Source organism: Salvelinus sp. IW2-2015, linkage group LG18 (genome assembly GCF_002910315.2).
Source record: "Salvelinus sp. IW2-2015 linkage group LG18, ASM291031v2, whole genome shotgun sequence".
NCBI classification, from domain to species: Eukaryota; Metazoa; Chordata; class Actinopteri; order Salmoniformes; family Salmonidae; genus Salvelinus; species Salvelinus sp. IW2-2015.
This window is the reverse complement of record NC_036858.1, coordinates 27,803,294-27,809,278: the sequence shown is the minus strand read 5'-3', so window position 1 is coordinate 27,809,278 and position 5,985 is coordinate 27,803,294.

Below are 5,985 nucleotides of genomic sequence, written 5' to 3'. Positions count from 1 at the left end.
TCAGTACTTCAACATAATGTTTTCTGCAGGTTTTCTCACAGTTCTATTTAAAGTCATGTTCTCAGAACATTAAGAGAACTTTATCCAACTTCTCTGACAAAATACAGATGACGACCCTGGAACAATACATGAGCTGTTCTCCGATGTCTCAGCTGTTTACTGACTTTTTGGGGGATTGGGTCCATATTAAATGAAAGACCAGAGTTGACTGATTCATTGTTAATCCTCTTGTCATATTGGTTGAGGAGAATGAATCAACCGACTGAGAGCCTTTGACAATCAGGATTCATAGAGCGCGAAGCGACAAGGAAATCCCGGCCGGCCAAACCCTCCCCTAATAATGCTGGGCCAATTGTGCACCGCRTCATGGGTCTCCCGGCCACAGCCGACTGTGACACAACCTGGGATCAAACCAGGGGCTGTAGTGACGCCTCGAGCACTGCGATGCAGTGCCGTAGACCACTGCGCCACTCGGGAGGCTAAACGTGCTGCTTTTGCATTAAACCTTGATGTCATCATTGTCAAAATACCTCCTTCGAAGCAGAAGGGTTCTAGTCTGTTCCCTGACTTTCAGAATCATTCATGACTCACATGAGTTTCGTGCCTGTATGTGAAGTCACCTTGTGTGACTTTGGACCCCAGTAGGAAGGGAGAGAAATTCCCCCCTTGGAGAGAGAGCTCCCTGTTGACAGCCAGTCTCCATTCAGGCACTGCATGTTCTCAGCTTATTGTGCCATTAAGGCAGCGGGATTGATATTTCCTCTGAGCTGTTAGTTGCTGCTGATAAGGCATTCAGAGTTGATCAGGTGGTGGCAGATTTTGGACAGATTTAGTGGTTTACCGAGTGTCTCTGGTCTTAAACCTATTGTTGAGGTCAAACTTCCGTTAGGCAAGGGGTCAATAGCAGACCTGGGCGACTTCTTCGGAGGTGACTTGCAGTCAGAGTACGTTGTTGTGGTTGTTGTCCTGCTCTTTTTGCATTCATGGACTGGAGGAGCAAAGGAGGGGTCTATTTTTCATTCATTTAATGTGGACCCAGATCAGTAGGATGTTGATATCAACAATATGGTTCAGCTAGCCAAGCCCYGTCCCCACAGGAAGGAAGCTGTGTGACTTTTGGAGCTGCATAAAAAACAATGCCAGATGATGACCCCCACCTCTACTGCCATCAAGACACACACACTTGCATGGAAACACCCACACACCCACACACCCCATCATTGTGCCACCTCGCCTCTGTAGGTCCCAGCTTTCACAGTGGAGAACAAGGCACTTCCCTTCCACCCACGTCCCCGTTCACCAGGAGACTCATCACTCCCGACAGTAATAATAGAGAGCCCCAGTGGGCCTAGTCCAATGAGAGGAGGAAAGATGGAGAGGGGTAGGAATGTTATAAATTAACAAATTTAAATGCCATTCATTAAAACCCTTGTGAGTCTGAGCCTTGATTTGTTGATTTGAGTTTTAGGACCACTGTAGGTATCCAATTGTCACGTTCTGACCTGTATTTCCTTTGTTTTTGTCTTTAGTTAGTTGGTCAGGGCGTGAGTTGGGGTGGGCAGTCTATGTTCTGTGTTTCTATGTTTAGGTTTGTCATTTGGCCTGATATAGTTCTCAATCAGAGGCAGGTGTTTTTCATTGTCTCTGATTGGGAACCATATTTAGGTAGCCTGTTTTCACTGTTGGTTTGTGGGTGTTTGTTTCCTGTGTCAGTGTTTGTGCCACACGGGACTGTTTTCGGTTAGGTTACTTTGTTATTTTGTATTTATGTCTTGTTCAGTTTGTTCTATTAAAACATGGACACTTACCACGCTGCGTCTTGGTCCGATCCCTGCTACACCTCCTCTTCAGACGAAGAGGAGGAAATCTGCCGTTACACCAATTAAAAATATATATTTTATGAAATATTGAATGTGGCATTACTGCTATTAGACTCGTGAGAGTCACAGCTTTCGATACTGGGGTCCAAAGAATTTCTAGCTCAAACTATTCGGACTTTAAAGATGATTTAGTGAAAATGTACTTTTTGACATCCTCTCATGTCTGACAAAAACTAACTTTGGGAAGCACCTGTRCACCGAATAGGCGAATGACTTAAAGCGGTGGATTCAGTGGATTGCGCTACAGCCAATGCAAAAAAACTGGTAAAAGTGTCCATGTGAACATTTAACAGTTTGGCAAGTGGGCTAATGTTCAACCAAAGAGGAGAGGAAAATGGSGAGAAATGATCTGTAAAGTTTCTTATGGTGTTATGTTGGAACTCATTCAACTTCCAGTCTTATACACGGAAAATGTTGCCACAACATCAGTAGAATGTCACAGCTCCTTAAAATGAGGTACATGGAAAAAGGGCACCACTGGGGGGTGGCGGGAAGATCAAAACTTTTAAGGTTTTTCTAAATGTCTTTGATTATGTCATTGATTAGCTGTTTTGCTCACCTTTCCAGTGTGTACAAAGTTTGTGTTTTTAAACTTTTCTAACCTAATAGGAGGGGACTTTTCATTTTAAGTCGAAATTCAAAAATGCAAAATATGTCAATTGTTAGGACATAGCACAGGCTCCAGCCCTGTAGTTCCCTCGGGTTTCTCTAAATGAGCTAGTTGACACATTGTAACAAATACAAGTTTATCATATAAATATTACTGGAGGTGTATATAAGCTGGTAATAGATGTTCAATGTCAAACACTCATGAAACATTTTAAGCATGCCGGCTTAAGTTTATTTGAATAATACATTTTCCAAGAACAAAAATGAACTAATATACCCTTTTCTCTATCTGAAATGTTTTATCACATCCCAATTTACAGCCAACTGTCACGTCTACTCCCGCTCCCCCTCTCCGGCGCTCGACGTCACCAGTTTATTCATTATTATGTACACCTGCCACCGTCGTTACGTGCACCTGCGCCTCATGAGACTCACTTGGACTCCATCACCTTCCTGATTACCTCTCCGATATCTGCCACTCCCGTTGGTTCTTTCCCCCAGGCGTTATTGACTCTGTTTCTGAGTTTCATATCATGTTCCGTTATTTATTAAATTCACTCCCTGTACTTGCTTCCCGATTCTTAGCGTACARGTTACACCGACTGCGGAAATAATGGAAACAGTTGAATGATTGAGGGTTCTAGAGGCTCTGTTATGGTGTGGGGTGTATTTACCTGGCATGGTTTAGATTTACCTTACCTAAGAGGGTAAGGTAAATGGCAATAAATACACAGCCGTTCTGATTGAGCACCTTCAACCTATGGTGAAACCCCAATTGAACACTTATGGGAGATCCTGGAGTGGTGCCTGAGACAGTGTTTTCCACCACCATCAACAAAACACCAAACGATGGGATTTCTTGTGGAAGAATGGTGCCACATCCCTCCAATAGAGTTCCAGACACTTGTCYAATCTATGCCAAGGCGCATTGAATCTGTTGTGGCGGTTCGCGGTGGCCCAATTAAGACACTTTATGTTGGGGTTTCCATTGTTGTGTCAGTTACCTGTGTGTTGTCCAAGCCGACTCCTGATGAGCATCTCATGACTTGAGGTAATTAGGGTGCATATGTTAAACATTTTCAGGCAGGTCACGGACTGTTAACACATTTTACTGGCACAGCAAGCTTTCATCCAAAACCATGATGTAATTTGTTGTGTGCAAAGTTCAGCCCAGTTGTGCTGTTATGACTCGTTAAGATGTAGTAGTGTATGTTAAAGGAAATCTTAAATGCTCCCACGACAAGAAAACGGGCGTATACCAAGTCAAATTTGGCATGGCAATCCTTACAGTTCATATACTTATGACTGTGATCACGCCCTCCGTAGCCGATGTGGGTAAGACCTTTTAAACANACCAAGTCAAATTTGGCATGGCAATCCTTACAGTTCATATACTTATGACTGTGATCACGCCCTCCGTAGCCGATGTGGGTAAGACCTTTTAAACAGGTAAGTGTTCATAAGGCCGCAGGAACAGACGGATTACCAGGACGCATACTCAGAGCATGCGCTGACCAATTGTTTTCACTGACATTTTCAACCTCTCCCTGACCGAGTCTGCAATACCTACATGTTTCAAGCCGACCACCATAGTCCCTGTGCCCAAGAATGCCAAGGTAACCTGCCTAAATGACTTCCGCCCGTAGCACTCAAATCTGTAGCAACGAAGTGCTTTGAAAGGCAGATCATGGCTCACTTCAACACCATCATCCTAGAAACGCTAGACCCACTAAAATTTGCATACCAACCCAACAGATCCACAGATGATGCAATCTATATTGCACTCCAAACTGCACTTTCCCACCTGGACAAAAGGAACACCTATGTGAGAATGCTGTTCATTGACTACAGCTCAGCGTTCAACACCATAGTGCCCTCAAAGCTCATTGCTAAGCCAAGGGCCCTGGGACAACACCTTCCTCTGCAACTGGATCCTGGACTTCCTGACGTGCCGCCCCCAGGTGGTAAGGGTAGGCAACAACACATCTGCCACGCTGCTCCTCAACATGGGGGCCTCTCAGGGGTGTGTGCTTAGGCCCCTCCTGTACTCCCTGTTCACCCACGACTGCGTGGCCACCCACGACTCCAACACCATCATTAAGTTTGCCGATGACACAACGATGGTAGGCCTGATCACTGACAACAATGAGAGCCTATAGGGAGGATGTCAGAGACCTGGCTGTGTGGTGCCAGGACAACAACCTCTCCCTCAACGTGAGCTGATCATGGACTATAGGAAAAGGAGGGCCAAGCACATGTCCTCAGATCCTCAAAGTTCTACAGCTGTACCCTCGAGAGCATCCTGACTTGTTGCATCACCACTTGATATGGCAAATGCTTTGCATCTTACCGCAAGGCGCTACAGAGGGTAGTGCGTATGGCCTGTCATGTCAAATAGTGTCCCCGGCCAAATAGTGTCCCCCTATACGTCACAATGGGATTCGATGAGTTCTAARTTCTGTTGCTAGGGCTGTTGCTAGAACTTGCAACATTCTGACCAGATTACGTAATGAACCAAAGTGTCCGTTGCTATGCTGGTTGCTTGGCTCTATTTTACCTCATAGCGGTCGCGAAGGAAGGAGGATGCGGGCAGTTCTAGTCCTATTTCACCGCATAATTTTCTTTGATCTTTCCAACCAGGCAAAATACTATGAAGACACCACTGATCTCGACAAGAGGCGCAACATTCAGAGAAATTCACAATTCACGGTAACGTTAAGCAGTTCAATTAGATAACTGGACGGATTTAGCTATGTACAACTATTTTTTCAACAACCATTTTCCATCTAACGGCAACATCTGGTGTCTGACGGCGACCGATCACTTTACCAAGTGGGTGGAGGCAATACCCATTAAGGTCAGTAAAGGAAGAGTACTGTGCTTAACTCTCAATTCCCTTCTGAAACCCATTAAAAAGGGTGCTTGGAACAAAAACAGATTTTTTTTATACCCATCAAGGACGAGACTAGAGAGGCCACCTCCAAGGCGATGGTGGACATCTTCAACACCTGCCCCCCAGGATGTATCCCGTCCTCCAGAACCAGTGAGTTTGGATCAGTCTGATTCTCTGTGCTCTGAGTCGGAGGGGGACCAGCTTGAGGTAGGCTATACCTTCCAAAAGTGTTGAAAAGTACATATCTCCCATTTATAACACTGCACTAATCCATCAAATTTTCTCACAGTAAAGTGTTTGCTTGTTTACGTCTCTGTTTCCAACCCTGTTCCCTTTAACTCTGCTCCTGTTCTTCAGGACCTAGGGGTTCTGCCCAACACCCAGACGTGGATCCACCTGACGTCCTCCATTACCAACCACCCTCCAACTTTTCATGACATCATCTACAGCTACTGTTGTTGTCATGTTGTCATGATCTGCTAAGAAGTTTTTCTTGCTCTGTCATACCAGGCACATAATATGTGAGATACACAGATTAACTAAAAACACCAGCATTGCAAACACTCAGAACAAAGAGAGCAGCAGTGCCTGGACTTTGCAGTC